Genomic DNA, 17,212 nt, shown 5'->3' on the forward strand with positions numbered 1-17,212 from the left:
GCCACAGAGCAAGACTCGGGGCAGTTAAACTAGGATAACACTCAAAGCTTCTATACAGTAAATAATTATTGAAAGCTGGAATCGCCTTTAAAAACATTAACAGCTGCAGGAAAAATAAAAGGCGAAAAGCACATGTTTTCTCTTGATGCCAGGGTGCTTTCCATTTTTGCCCTTTCTCCTCTGAGACTTCTTGCCCAACTGAAAAAACCTACAAAAGTCTTTCCATGATCGATTTGATCAAAGTTCCAAGACCAACAGTTGGTGTTTGGGTTGGAACTCAGGTGTACAGTGCCTTCAGGGGAATTTGCTGAGCAATAAGTTTTAGGTATCTGCATAGGGATATGAAAATTTACCTTGCCTTCAGAATATGGGTATGTACAAATAATCTCTAGTGTAGCTTTTAAGTAATATTCAATTTCTTTGTACCCCAGACAAACTGACCTGGGCTGAAAGACACGGCATAGATTCTAGAAATGGGTTGTCTCCAACTTAGCATCTGGATTATTCCTCTCCTGCTGCGGCCATGTTCCTTGCTATGTGGGTTATTTTAAGCATCCATGCTAACTACTGTCTTATATGATGGAAAGTGAACAATGCTGCTGTTCTATCAGAATAACAAAGACTGCCACAATGTGATTACGGATCTGAGATCTGGGGACAATTGTGGGGCTGTGCTGGACTCAGGAGAGCTCTACATCTTGAGAAGACGTTTTTCAGGAGGAATGTTTTGACCACCTGTCTCCTCATGGAAATCACAAAGTATATCATTATTTTCTGAAGGAAAAACATGGTACATAATCATTCCATGTAGTCAAACTTTTCCTGGAAGCTGAATACTGCCATATCACATTTAACTCTTGGCTTATTTATGTCAGATCTCTATTATACATCCCACTCCCCACATTTCTATCATGTCATCTTATCATTTCATCTTGATTTTGTTGCACCTTCTAGGATTCCTCCACCTAAAGTTTGTCATAGCTGGAGTTTTCACAGCTGAAGAGATCATAACTCCCCCACTGAAAGTGCACATCTGGTGTGCCGTGCCACGCCAACCACTCCCCACCGAGCCATCTCCCTCTTGTCACAGTCCTTCCCAGTTAACAGCTCACCTGCTCCATACTTTTCTTTGGCAGAGTTTCCTGTCTGTCATCACCTTCTTTCTCTCTTTTCCTACACAAATCAGTCCTCTTTTAGTTACCATACTGTCAGTTTTCCTCTCAGTCAGGTCTTCAGGTGAGTCACTTCCTCTGTTTGTGTTTAAGAACGTCATTAACCCTCCCTCTATAGGGTTCAGTCCTGGGATCATCTTCCCTGATGCTAACCCCTACATCTGAACATATTTATCTGTTACAACAATGCATAAGGAACACCTAAATCACTGACGAATGCATTGGAATGTAACAAAGACAATTGGCACCATCTTCCAGGCTGCAAACAGATTCAGGTCACATTCTGAAAGTTACACACAAATCTCCTGCTCTCCGATGGGTTGTGGATTCCTTTCTGGCTTTGAACTCCACGTTCCTTCCAGCTAAGAACAGGAAAGAAATTAAGTCTCAATAATGATTACACATCAGCTTCTCATGGGAGCCCCAAGAGGAAAATCTGTCATTTCACTTCAACATTTACTGTAGCAATATTGACAAAGTGTCCCTATGCCACTAGCTCAGAGCACTGGGTATATGCATATCTTCACCAAATGTGTGAATAAGAGCACTCCTCATTCACTGCCACTTCTTTAAGGACTGTATTCTGTTCTTGTTCAATCTAATGTCAGTTTTGCCAGATATTCAAATAGAGCTACACTTTGACCCTGGCATAAGAGAAGGTTGTTCCTAACTTTTCAGTTTCCTAATGATAAAACGGCTTTCTACAGTGCTGAATATTTAACCTCATAAAAACTGATGAAAAGCAGCCAATGCAACTCAGTAAATTCCTGTAATAGTACATATCACATACATTTGATGCAGTTTGTCCAAACTAAAACTAAACCAAATTCGTTTTGTGAAGTCCTTTTCCATACAACCTTTTTGTACTATTCCAGGAGACTTTGTTGGTCTTCTCCTGCAAGTTTTGGGGTTTTTTTAATATTTTAGAAATACACGATCTGAAACAATAAACAGAACATGATCCTGTCTCCTGGAATCTCTTGCAGCAAGAAGCTTACTTAAAATAAATAACATCCACTGTTTACCAGAGCAAAATTACTTTACTCTAATTAGCTCAGCTTCTTGAAGATGTAGTAGTCTCTCTGGAATGTTTTTAAGGTCACAAGAAGCCATCCCTTTCAGGAACTGGCTCCCTTATCATCCTTTTTTTTTTCCCCCAAGATATCTAGGGTAAATACAAAAGTAGAATTTCATAATCCCTCAGACCGACAGATTGACCTACACTTCAAGTTGTGTTGAATGCCACGATCAAGAAATTGAATATTTTCACAGAATTGCCTTGCAGAATTTTCTGTGCAGGACACAATACAAGTCTGAAGACATGGTCCCAGACATGGACTCAGGCAAGAAACACAGATTTGTGCTTCTGATCATGTATTTAATATCATACTAAGCTCCAGGCAATGGACAGTCCATGACACTACACCTTTACAGCATGCAGCTGGATCTCCCAAAAGATTTCTCCATCAGATACTTTTCGGATTTATTTATTTATTTATTAGCATTTCAATGTTCCCAAATTGCAAAATTTCTTTGCAATATTACCTAAGGCAGTTGCTGCAATGCCACTTTCAGACCAGCTGAAGTAATAGCTCAGAAATATGGATTGTCAATTTTTTTTGGTCACAAATTTTATTGAGACAGGAGTTACCAACAGAGTAACTCTCTCAACATTTAATATTTAACTGAGATAAACTGCTAAATCCTCAGTCTTTTAAGGCTACCAACAGTTACTGATTCCATAAGCTCTCTTAGAAGTCATTATAACTTAGCAGCTATGTTTTATTTAAACAAAACCCAGGAACAATACATAATATCACTTATCGAGATGAAGAAAAGATGCAGCAGAGTAATGATTGGGTTGTTCTCTTATGTAAAATTAATTAAATTCCTGCATTTTAAAATTAATCCAATGCTTCTGCAGGTTTGAAGTGTTTTTTCAGACAACTTGGTGCGCCACACTGCAGGCTCTGAGGAAAATAAAGATTTCAGTCAAAGAGCAGGACTAAAAAAATATTCACACCTTTAATATAAAACACAAACATGTCAAGTCCAAAGACGTAGACCATCCCAGATATATGGGAGGAACATTGTCCACATTTTGAAGGAGGGGGGAAATGAGTTTTTTAATGGGCTAACACTGCTTAATACTAAATACATAAAGACTTTGGGGGAAAAAAATCAGTACTACCTAGCTTCTCACCAACCTCACTTATTTATAGGTCTACAAAGTCACACTTCTTGATGGAGGTGGAGTTTACCTATGTTAGTGATAGGAAAACTGTAAGAAGTTTGCTGAGAAAGATCCTATGTAGAAGATGGCTGAGGTGTAAAAGCCTGGTTCTATAGGGCACAGGCTGGTGCAGGAGCTCACTGGTCAGTAAAGGAGATAAATATGTTTTCGATTTTTTTTATATTTCCTCTCTGTCAGGAGAGAGGACACAGTAGAAGGAGGATTCTTCCTCCTCCACAATCCCATCACCTAAAGATGGTCTTGATATTTGACCAAGGGAAGTCCAATTACACAGAGTAACCATTTCTTAACAACCGTAACAGCCAGTTCTTCAGACCTCACATTCATGTTCCTTCATGGATGTTTTACACATTCTTGCAAAATTCAGCAAGTTGAAGTCTATTCTCTCAGTAAACCTGAGCAATCAAAATCCCAAATTCCAAGCTTGAATAAAAAAGAGAAGAATTTTTCCATTTCAAATATATACTGCATTTTAAGTATAAGAGCCATTACAGTACCCACAGTTTAATATATTTACTTTTACGCAATCTGACCAAACATCAAGCTTTGTGGGTTCCAATCTTTCAAGAGAAAAAAAAAAAATTCATATGATGGCAAAACAATATTTCTTATAATGGCAAATGCTTATGGGAAATGCAGATCTGCTACAAACTCTGCTATGAAGTTAATTATCTATTTAGGTGTATACCCTGGGGGTGGGGGTCAAGACGAGTCCTGATGAGAGGAACTGGGGTCAGACGCAGCTCTGGGATGGCTGGGCAGGGCCGTGGGGACAGGGACAGGATGAGGCTGGGCAGGGACACGGGCTCTGCTCTGGCATCGCTGGGACGGGGGCTGACGGCCCCAGGGGGCTGCAATGGGGTCCTGGCACATGGGCAGGATCAGGGGAGACCCCAGGGAGGGGGTCAGGGACGGTCAGAGCTGGGGGAGCCCTCAGGGCCCCGACACACAGGCAAGGCTGAACCTAAATGCACCCAACAGTCTGCTCTGCCAAATGCTTCTCTGACTTAAGCTGTATGGCTGGTGTTCTCTAACGTCTTTCCTCCTGAATGTACTCTGTCATGATAATGAATAACTGTGAAACCCTGAACCTTCAAGTAAAACAAGCAGTCACCCTATCCCTCTAATTTGCTTAAGGAAAATAAAAAACCCCCACCTCTTGGCAAAACATTTTTTCTACTGAAAAACATGACTGCCATCCCCTAAATACATAACTGTTCATAAAGAAGCATTACATTTTTCAAAAGTTTTCATTGGAATAATTATCTCAGGTTCAACATGCAATTTGTAATTATAAAGGATGTTCATGTATATGAAGGAGAGTGTGTGGGAGAGGATGAGGGATGTACAGCGAGAGAGAAAAACTTGGTCCAGAACAATCAATAAGCCAGTGGTTAGAGGACACGAAGGAAAAAGGTGAACAGATGTCTGTTTTTCTGTAGGGGTTTACTATGGCTTTTTGTTTCTCAAAAAGAATAACCTCATCTATGGTGAAAAGATGTTAATTCAAAGCATTACCAAAAAAAAATCTGCAAAATTTTCATGAGATGGAAAACTGGTTTTCCTCAGTTCGTCAGATGAAACATGCAAGTACAATGTGTGTTTGCGATTCATGTACACTTCACTTAGAAAATTTTGATATTTCTGGGAATCAAGTCACATATCAAAAGCCCCTTGCATGCACCTCATACAAAATCCCACAAGACCAGTGTCCACCTTCCCCAGCCTCTGCAGCCTCTTCTGCATCACCTTCCCCCGTCACCCCACTCAGCTCTTCCCATCACTCGAGACAACGGTATCATTTGCAGCCCTCCTCCCCGCCTCGGCACGACACACCTCATCACCTCTTCTTCCAAAAGACCTTCTCCCCACTTAAAGTGCAACCCAGCCCAGGCTAATCCAGCCACCAGCTGGTGATTACTCACCTGGTTAGAAGCTCGGACACACTTCTGCTTCTTACAAAATTAATTCCCTCAGGAATAATGGGAAAAGAAATGGAGGAAACTGCCCCAGATTTCTAACACAAATATCTGGTTTCCGTGTGTCAGTTGAACTCTTCAGTCTTCAGCACACATTCTTCGATCATTCTGGCATTTCCATTTATTAAAATTAAACATTGTCCTGCTAATTAATTCACTGTTCCACCTCTTTTTCTACTACACAAAGTTGGTGGTTTCTTAATGCAAAAATTACTTTCCACCAGAGATTCCCATGTGTCCATAATGTCTTTTCAGGAAAGTTGAAGAACTTTTGAATAACTATCCACTGGGCAACTTTTGTATAAATATACACAGTATGGATATTGCAACAGGACTCTGAGTCAATATTAAAAATTTGCACTGGCATCTCTGCATATATTACAAGTTCATATAGTAGTGTATTGCTTAATTGTATCCTTTTATTGGAAACCACACTTTTTTTCTATTAAGAATATTTTTTATTATTAAGAATAAAAAAGTGATCTTCCATACCAAATGACCAAAAACTATGAAAAACAGTGGCAAGCATGTGTCAATGAAAGGAAAAGGCCTGCTAACCAGTTTAATTGCCAAATGAATGCAAAGAGATCCGGGTAAATTTGCGTAACAATGTGTGCCATTATTCCTCATGAAATACCTCCCTTATTGGTAAACTGATAGGCTGGTGTACACAGAAACCATGAGCAGAATATTTGCTAAAAATACCGTAATAAATTGAGATTTTGGTGTAGAGTGAGATGGGGAATCAAATCTCCCAAACAGGTCATTCAGTCCCTGTCCAGACTGAGATTTTGCAAGTTTGCACTGTAAGGATTCTTGCAGCAGCGTCTTCAGTCAGATCAGGTACAGTTTCTGCACTGGGTACGTGGAAGTCCAGGAGATAAATATAATCGGGACATCAGCTTTTTTACATAATTCAAATGATGACAATGTGACTTGTTCTGGTTCTAGAATCTTATATCCATGGATTAAGCAGTTATATTTCTTTTTTAACATGCAACTTCAGAACAAAAAAGATGCTAGGAATGCTAAGAAACAGACAGCTGCTTTCTTCTTTCAGGCATTCAGTGGCAAAGCACAAGCTGTACAGTATGGCTTTATTTTGCGCAGTTTATGCCACACAAGCTCTATCTCAAAATATTTTACTGACATGAATAATATTAGCAAGCAGACAGGATGTGCGCTCAGAGAAACTGTAGCGTAGCCAGGTTTGTTCAACAAGGATTGAGAAGTGCCAATTTAGAAGAAGAAAAGGAATAAGGCCAAGTTAAGAAAATGATTGTAGATATCACTTGGGAATCTCTGAGTGCCTAAGTGATGACCTGGCAGCAAGGCTGGGTCAAAGGAAGAACCTAATTCCCCAGGGGTAAGTAAAAGCCTGTTTGAGAGCTTCAGTCTATTTGGAATCCTTGTCCTATTTATAAAGGAGATAAGGAGGGCTGAAGAGCTGGCCTTAAAGGTTGTATGAACTGCCAGGTAAGCAGACGGAATGGTGCGCTTCCTTTATTCATGCTTCAGTAGCCTGATCCTCGAAAAGGATTTGCTTCCCTAGACGGCAGCCTGCCAAAGCTGCTGGCCCCCTTGCCAGAATCGGCTTTTTATGGCTGCAGGGCGGTCAGGAGGAGCAGATGAAGGAAGCTTTAAATGCTTTATTGAAGTCACTTACTGATAAAGGAGGTGAGGAAGAGATTAGTAAATGTGCAAAGTACCCCAGTGGTGCAAAGACGACCTAACAATTCATTCATATTTTATTTGTCACACACTTTCCTAGAGAAGTGAAAAGGTTTGGGCACGGCTTACCCTTCCTGAGATAAATAACTGAAACCAAAGGGTTTTGTTCATGTCTTCTTGTAAAAACAGGAAATTTGTTCCAGACCAAAAGACTAAGTACAACTTCAAAATTAAAATCTTATTTTTACTCAGTTTTCAGTACTGCAGAAGTCTTCAGGTGTTGGCTAGGTATTCCACCATTAGCATTTACCGTTCATTTGTATTGGGTTATATTGAATCTGTAAGTCCATGACCCAGACTGGACAATACAACAGAACCATAAAACGCCAAGCTGATAGAGGAGGAAAGGGTAGAGAAAGATTGTCTTTAAGGCCAAATTGCTGGTTATAGTTGTCATAGTAACAACACAGGGTGGGAGAGGGTCAATCTGAACCAAGTAAGGTCAGCTTTGTGTTATGACACTGGAATTTACTAGTCCTAAAGACCTGCTAAAATGTTAGGCAGAGAATATCTAAGTTACAATACTTGCAAGAGAGCACTAAACAGGGAAGAACAGAAACGCAAATAATAAATTCATTCTGATGATAATTCTCCCATTATTGACAAAGCATCATCCTACCAAATCAGTAGCTGGGCCCTGAGCATGATAAAAACGAGGTCAAGAAAGCACTTCTAAAGACGATGGGTAAAATGATACATATATACATAATTTATTAGTCTAGATTCAGAAAAAAAAAATCACTCTCATTCTGAAACACTTTTGTGTGCACTTATATTGCACTTAATGCACTTATGTTGTCTGGCATCTACTATATAAAAGGGTAACTGAAATGTCCAGGTTACATTGCACATGCCTTCTTAGAAATTGACCTTCAAAGTACTGATCAAAACGCAGCACCACACCAAAAACAACTAGGCCAAGTAAACATCACTTAGTAACTCAGCAGAGTACTACAGCATCATAGTTATATCATTTTGGAGATCTAAGCTACTGTCTCTGCAAAGTGCTGCGCTACACTAAGATGACACTATAGACCTATCTTATGAACATCCACACCCACTCAGATGCAAATCTATGCAAAAGGAATCAAACTCAGCTGTATCACAATGCAACCACATCGCATTCGGAGGATCCAATGATCTCCCAGTGATAATTGGCCATAATTTCATAAACTATTTAGCAAATGCATTGGACCATTGAAACACTTTTGTAAGTGCAAATGGCCTATTGTGGGCACATACTTTCAGCTAAGTGGCACCTCACCTTTGAGCTGTCAACCCCAAATCACTGTTTCAAACACATAAGAGTCAGCATATTCTATACGCCAAGTAATTTATTAGTACCACCTTGAGGTGGTATAGATGTATGTTGTCCTGATAAAACATTCAGCTCTCAATGTTTACACCATTTTGCTTCTAGCAGAATCAAAGCAGTAGGTAAACACAATAGACATAACATTTGGAGTTAGATCTTGGACCCTTTCTAGCCATGAAAAGGCTGAGCAGTTCTTGGCATCTAGGGGATGCAGCTATAAAACATCAAAGTAAAAGTGGCTACAGGGTTGGAATGTAAATAATTAGATGGCAACCATTTTGGAATTAGATTTATAACTTCTTGGGCTTGCTTCCTCATGAACATCATACCTTTAAATGACCATGTCTAAATTCAGTAGTAATGAAAGATAGTTGAGGAAAAAAACAATTAATAACCAAAATGTATATGAATTCAACACTGTACAAGGATGGGTTTTTATAATAGTGATTCAGACCTCAAGATGTAATTCATAACTAAATGAGCAAGGTATTGATATGCTGAAGCATCAACATTAATACAGAAAGCGTTTTTGCAGATGTCCTAGTCTTCCCTGTGTATATAATTTCCCTGTGAAAATACCAGGTGGGAATTAGAGGAAAAAGACCACCTTTGTAACCACTGGAGCATTAAGCAGTTAAGGCATACATTTTATTTCTAGATTTTTTTTTTTTAATGTTGGATCTTCTAAAGAAAAAGTGTTTTATTATGTATAACAGTTCCAATGAAAAGATTAACAGTTAAGGTTGGTAAAAAGGGCTTGAAGAAATGTAAAAAATATGCTATTGTCTCATGTTCTTTGGGGGTGCAAGATATTACTGCTAGAGAAGGGAAAGTATGTGTATTACAAGAAGTGAGAAAACAGAATAGACCTGGAAAACTGCAGTTCAAGCTTGGAAAATATTTCACTCATTATTAGGAAAAGAGATTAAGAGAAATCATGTATGTCTATCCATGTTTGGCTCTAAAGGCTCAGATTCAGTATGTTGATGACCACCACTGTCTCATTCACATTTTTTCTTTCATTTCTCACATCTCCTAATTTTTTTAGATCTATTTCTGAAAAACAAAGATTATAGCAGTATTTTTCACATATGTATAGAATTTTCAAGTCATACGAGCAATCTTCCCATAAAGGTTGTGCTGGATTTCTGTGAATGATAATTACATTATTTACATATTTTTCTTTTAAAAAAAAATATACAGGTTCCAGTGAAGATGGCAAACAGTGGATAACGATGTCTATTAGTGTTTGCATCTGTTTAATTCATAAATTATGATCTAATAGGAAACATTCTGTTCTCTTGACTTTTTCATCTGCATCAGTAGAAATAAATAAAATATATTTTCTCTCTGTGAAACAAAAGGAAGAAAAGGTTCTGCTGAGTTCAGCTGACACTGGTGTATGTGGGATAGGTGAAGCAAAATAGAAAATGGCAACTGTGGCTTATCCCAGTACGTTATGGAGGTACAATTATTGGAACAGCTAAGAAAAATGAAGTCGAAGTGAAATCAATGTATCTCTGTCTTACTGCTATGATCCACTTACACCTGTCAAATAAAAAAGGCCACTTCAGAGGAAAAATCAACATAGCTCAGACCTTTTAAAACACCTAAGAATTATATCTGAATTCTTACAAAATATTAAAATGTGGCAAGAATAGCTGGAATTTGCTGAAAGATGAGCAATAATGACTGTCTGATGATGATAACCTTAATCCATAAAGAGAGATGGTATTTGCGGAGGTATGAAGCACCCACAAGTCCCATTGAAATCACCAGGAACTGTGCCTGTTCCTGTGATGAATGAGAATATTTCTGCTGCTACTAAAATATCAGATTAGGTGCTCATATATCAAAATCAAGTTTTGCCTCCCTAATGTCTGCAAAACACACTCACACTCACACTGCTTTTTCCCCAGGTTTTTTGCTGTTTCTGTCCACTGAACTATGCAAGGGAAAGACCAAAATTCATTTAAAATAGAGGTTTATCAAATGAAAAAAAAAAACAAACAACACAAAAAAACCCAAAAGACAAAGATGTAAAAAAAATCCATTAATTTAATTTAATTTCTTTTAATCTCAGTGTTCTAAGTGTTACTTGGGAAAAAAAAGGTTAAAAGATTCATACAGATATGATACTCAATAGACTGTATGATTTTACAGCTCAAGACTTAAAGAAATATCTTAGTCCATTCTAGAATTGACAGAATTTTTAACCTAACAAATATTGAAAAATGGCATTTTTCCCCCTAGTTTTATAGTATCAGTGTTAAACTATACAAATGAGACCGGTAACTCAAAGGAGCTGGGGACTAGCAGGCTATATTTCACATAATAATTTGCAGGATGTAATTGTAAAATCATATGAAAAGTACTTTTAGGTGCACCGTTATTAATTCATATAAATTTTATTATAGATCTGAAAAGGAAGAAGAGTGAACTGAACAATACATTTTCTGTACCTCCAGCAATTTCACTAAAATCACAGTTCTACAAAAAATGTAATGAGATTCAGAAAAATATTACTGCATGTACCTAAACTTTGGTCAAACATTAACCCTTATTTAATCCTGCTCCTATTCAGCCTTGATTCCTCTGTGTGACATTTGTGGCTAAAAAAAAATAAATAAATTAATGTTAGTTATGTCAGTAAAGAAGGCAAAAAAGTCTCCAAATAGATTGCCATTGAACATCAGAAGTAAGCAACTATCTACTTCTGTGTCAGTGGGTGAATAACAGCAAATTGCTCTTCTTTCCTAAACAAGCTAGGAGAATCTATACACCCCTTCCCATTTCACACTAACATAAATGAGCCAGGTATCCACTGAAACAAATAAGTCACACAAAAATTGCACGTACAGCGTCTGTATTGTTAAAAATATAAAGATAAGGTGGACAACTACTACAGCATGAGCTTGGTAAAGTTAAATGTATGTGAACATGAATAACATTTTCATCAGGTTCCTGAAAATATTTAAAACTATATCTATAGCATTAGCAACGATAATTTCTTTTTTTTTTCCTCCCTACTGTTGACTATACACAGTTGCTGTGATACTTTAGCATCACTGATGGAATTGAACTGCAGTTCTAGAGACATATTGCAACTTCAGAATCTGCATTGACACACAGATCCATCTTTTTATATTAGACTAAACACAATAAATTTCTACTTTTTCTAATTATTTTTTCACTGACTATTTTCCTTAAGGGATCTACAGATCCATTAAAATAAAGGATAAAAAAACAGTGAAATACAATCTAACCAATAGCTTTGAGATCCCAGGGAAAGCTTGCTGTTTAGAAAAGCCTCCTTTTCCTTCTATGTCTACTAGAACCAGATTTCCAAATCCTGGAGATACTTTCATCCTGAAACATAACTATTCATGATTATAACGCTGCCCACTCACTCCCACGAACCCATCCCAAGCCCCACAGTAGCTGGTAAACTCCCAGGGCCATGTGTACATGTGAAAATTTCAGCTTCATTTAGAAAAAGAGAAAGGGAGAGACTAAGCATGTCATCTTCACAGTTTCGGGGAACAGGGTGAAAAATAAAGCCTAGAAAAGTAAAGGCCAGTTAATAACCTTGCTCATTCGTGTCTCACACCCACACCTGGAAGAACCTAACTTGCTCATCCTTAGCATTAACAGTATTGCTATGAATAATGCTGTTGATGTACCAAAACCCACTAATAGGAGACAGATTTACAGGAATATACTGCAAAGCAGAATTGGAGTATAGAACTGGAATTTGCTTAAGTAGTTTACAAATCAGAATGAAATCTGGTTCATCATCCCTTTGCTTTCTAGGTAAGATCAACTCTGTTGAATGGTATCTTTTAGTATCAAAAGCCAAGGTCTGTGTGTAAACCAAAGAATTAAGCATTCCCAGCACTGCTGTGGAAGAGTCATTGTCATTGCTAGTAAACTCTTAACTTTCAAAAAAAGAGTGATTATGTACAAACTGTGTATCGTGAGTGGTCCCTGGAATGTCATAAGTCCCAAACCATGCCCAGAAATCATTTGGGAGAGTGCCTGACACCGGGAGCCAAAAGCCTGCTAGCAATCATTCATTCTCACAGCTCAGCAGCACAGATGACTGCACTCCACCAGACATCGTTTAATCTGCTAAAATAGCCGTAAGGAAGGAGTCCAGCAGCAGTGGGCTTCACTCATTACGGCACAACTTAGAGCCTCTGCAAACCATGGCAATCAGATACAGCTTTTTCCCTGGCATTGTATTTACCTACAGACAGTCCCATTTTTACCGGTCTCGCTTTCAATATGAAACACTGTTAAGAGATTAATAGAAGAACTACTGCAACAATGCAGCATTACAGATATACTCAGACAGAATTACCAATTGGAAATATGCATTCTAAGTTCCCTAATGCTGCTGCTTTGAAAGTGTGCTGGTTGTAAAACGTCCTTCTTCTGTACCCCAGGACCACCTCACAACGGATCTCCCACGGGGGCACAAAAGGTGAGAGTAAACTGGTGGTGAGTTCAGATTTCACTGATCTGTATGCATCACACACTGGAATGCTGCAACTAGGAGCACACACAATACTCCTCATGCACCTGAGGTCTCCTACAACAGTAACATTTGAGCACGCCACTTGAATGGATCGCCGCCTTTTTCACAATATTTTCACTCCCTTTCTGGGAAACTGGAGGATCTTAAAATGAAGATGGTTTTCAAAGGCTAGCTTGCCTAGGGTGACACTAAGATTTCAACTCAAAGCTCAAAACCATCATGCTATTCTTTAAAATATCTTTTTCTCCACATAACTTTTGCCCATTTCCTGCCTGACGAGTATATACACCGATACCTCTCCACATACATACACATACATACAAAAACTTTCCCATTGTTCCCAATACTACAGAGTTTAAAAACTGGCAAAAGAGATTGATGATTAATGTTCCACATCTAATTCAGATTGTAAATCTCTCAATTAGACAGTGAATAATTTTTCATAGTTTAAAATAATAATATATAATTGTATGAAATAACACTGTACAAACCAAAATTTTTGGAGAACAAGTTTCTACTTTGGTTGTGAGTGTTTCACAATTAATTTAATCTCTGTAATTTAAAAACAACAACAACAAAAAAAAACAAAAAACAAAACCATGAATTTTCATGCCTTTTATATGCCTTTTATAGAGTAAATTGTGATTGTTTATTTTACAACCACAATTAATTTAGAAATTCTTTTTGATCATGGATATCAAAATTAAGTATTAGCAAGATAACCCAAGAAATTTTGCCTCTTTTTTTTTTACATTACAAATTACGCTTTTGAATACTACATGACAAAACACAGTGCATGTTTTTAAAACATAAATCCATTCCATTAATAAGAATAATGTGTACAGATGAGAAATTCAGGGCAATGAAACCACGTGACAGCTAGTAAGAAGACATAAGAATGTCAGCATAACTCATCCTTTCTTCAGATCATTTTCTCTGAAGTAATGCTATTATTCTACGTACATAATACAAAGTACTAAGTCTAATTTTCTCCTTTTTCCTCTTAAACTATGTCAACACAAACTTACTCAATTGTAGTCACTGCCTGGAGCCAAGCTGGTATCCAAATACCATTAAGGACAACACTGCACAACAGCAGAGAGAGCATAACAGTCATTCTAAATTATACACAGTGCAAAAAAATGGCATCACAAGACCTTGCACTCTGCTTGTTAGTAGTATTAATGTTACTGCACTTCCTTACCTAAGAAATCCTAAAACGTAATCTCTGAAAATACATGTCCTCTCAAGTTCTTACACATGCCCATATCTTCTCTAGCCCACCTCAAACTAACAGAAATCAGAAAAATAGGATTTAGGAAGGGAGGAAAACAGTTCCCTTGTAGTCAAGGAGTTCTCCTCTCCTCTTAATCTTATCTAGCCTTTTAGAAGAGAGGCATGACCTGTACCAGGCAATTGAGAGAGGATGTAGGGAATATCTTAAACTTACAACTATATCCCTTCTCTTTTGTGAATATGAAACCCAATTTAATGTCACATCAGATAAGGAAAGTCCTCTCTGCTCTCAGTCTTCTCCAGTCACTGTCTGTATCACAATCCCATTCATGTTAATATGATGGAAGCCAGGGAAAAACTAAATTTAAAATCAAAGTATAGCTTTTGTGTGTTCTTTACCTGGGAGGGAAATTAGTGGGCAGTTCTTGTGAACTCTTCAAGGCTTGTAGAGCATTTCTTTTGGCATGAAAAATAACCCATCGAGCATGTCTGTTCTGGCGTGACACCACAGGGAACAATGCAATACTACAGACAAAGAAAGAAGGCTGAGAAAGCTTTGTGCAGTCTTGCTCCTAAGAACTCTTCCTTTCTTCTGTGTTATGTGCTTCACTTGCAAAGCCTCGCTGAGCACTGCATCCGTTTTATTTTCAGCCTTGGAATTAGTGGCTGCATTTGACAGCTATAGTAGTCCTTATTGATAGTGATACGCAGTGGATGGTTCGCTAGACCCACTAGAGAGATGATCCTGCCTTTTTTCCCTGGCACTAAGCTGAGCACCCAGTTGGGAAACACAGCACATCCCGACAAAGTGCCGTTCTGGCTGGCCATAGGACTAGGATCCTGGTGTTCACCACGGCGTGCGTAAGCAAGGAAGTATGGGGTTTGGGGTTTTTTTCTGTTCTTTCATTGATATCACCTGATCTGCTTCCCTGAGTTAGGTCATAGTTAAGTTCCTCCACTTAATGAAGGAATTTTTATTAGAATGCCCTTGCTATGCACCATCATAGCTGCTGCCTGGCATTGCAAAGATGGATAAGGGAAAGTATAAATGTGACCTTTGTTCTTGTAACAGATTGAGTAGTTCAGTATGGGGAATTGCAGCTGGCCTGAGACTTTAGTTATTTTATTTTTGATATACAAAGCTGATATACACTTTAAAATAGAAATGAAAAAAAGCAGTAGTCATCAGTCTGCAATATTTTTATTGCTCCTCTTATTGCTGTTATTCTTCCTTTTTAGCTAGCGATCAGTTGTCTAGCAGGTCTATTGTTACTCAGCTCACTAGAGTTTATATTGCAAACAATTGCAAAGCCTAGCCCTGAAAAAAAAAAAAAAAAAAGGAAATGCCTACTATGCTGTGAAAATACTGAAGCTAATAGTATTTGTTTACCTGTATTTCAAAACCCATAATAAATCAGAGTTTAAATATGCTGTAGACGCGTGGATCAACTACATTCTAATAATTACACAGATACATTTATATAGGAATACGTATTTCAGAGGTGTTTGCAAATGAGACTTTAATGATAAAAGAAACCATAATTAAACCGTTATTATAAAAATATGGAAGACAGTTGATTACTATTTTTTTCTTCACTGAGGTTAAAATAACTCAGACTCCATTAAAAAATGGTAGATAACTGATGCACAGTGGGAGTAAGCCTGGGCATGTAACTGCTGTTTCTGTGGAACCAAAAAATGCTAACAGAATTGGCACTGAAAAGTAAGAGCAAGCTTTAAAACCTGAATGAAAAGAATATTTACATTCTTCATGCTTAGAAAGAGACCATATTAACTAAGGGTCTTTTTCTGGCCTAGGCAGAAGAAGTAGGAAAGAATAACAGAGTGAGTGTGAATAGTTCTCCACGCCAGGAACATACAAGCAAATAATGCATAAGGAACCCAAGGAACCTGGACTTGTACTTCTTCCAGATGGGAGAATCAGTTTTGGAAAAGGCAACTGAGTTGTTTTCCCAGTGAATTTTCTATTATTCTCCCATCTCTAATATGAGCATTTCAGTCTTTGCATCATGCCGCCCACTTTTGTTGATAAACTCACAAACACTGCAAGAAACCTGTATGAGCTAGATATGCTGAATTAATATAATTTACTGGATGCAATATGTACTTCCTGAGATGCATAGAAGATCAGCCTTGAGCATTAATAGTGTAGACCTATTCCAAGCCTCCTAAATGTCCATGAGAGCTTTTCAGTGGAATTTTTGTGCCTTTTTTCTGCTTCAGCTTTTCACATCTGGTTTTGTCTCCTACGATAAAACCAGAAGCAGTTCAGCAGCTGTAAAATTTTTAGGTTTGGTCTCAATTTTTTGCCAGTTTTAGTAAGCCAACTTCAGTTAACAGCAAATTCCTTTTGCCAAAAATTCATTTGATTGTATGCTAGCCAGTAGTATTCATATTTCAGGCATCTAATTTTCTTATTTTAGTGTTTAAATTAGAAAAGCAATTTTCTGTAAGAGACATGTAGATAGGGGATCAGAAGAAGAGGGCACAGTACTTTTGGACCTATCAGCAACAGGTGACAGATGACAGGTAGCAACTGGTGGCAGCATGTGAAACCATGGGAACCTTCAAGAGGCAACATATGTTTCTTCCCAACAGGTATATTCACCTGCTTATACCACTCCAGACAGATCACCTCCGTTTATGCCCAAAATTATGTTCTCACTTAAGCTGTCACCATTTTCTTCTTCTCTAACACTGACTAAAGCAATGACACTACAGGTCATTAAGTCTTTGCTTTTATTTCTTCCTCACATATAGACATTTTCCAAATGTTGGTATTTCACCTGCGATGTATAAATTGTTCCCATTGTCTGAGAGCATTTCTTAACTTTCTAGGGATGATAATAATAACAGAGATGAAATCGAAGAGAGATATAATAACCGTTTAAGAATCCACCTCTATATTAAACTACCTTGGCAGATCTACACTGGCCACACTTCAGAATTAGTAACATTTACTTC

This window comes from Haliaeetus leucocephalus, unplaced genomic scaffold (genome assembly GCF_000737465.1).
Source record: "Haliaeetus leucocephalus isolate CR32 unplaced genomic scaffold, Haliaeetus_leucocephalus-4.0 Scaffold406, whole genome shotgun sequence".
NCBI classification, from domain to species: domain Eukaryota; kingdom Metazoa; phylum Chordata; class Aves; order Accipitriformes; family Accipitridae; genus Haliaeetus; species Haliaeetus leucocephalus.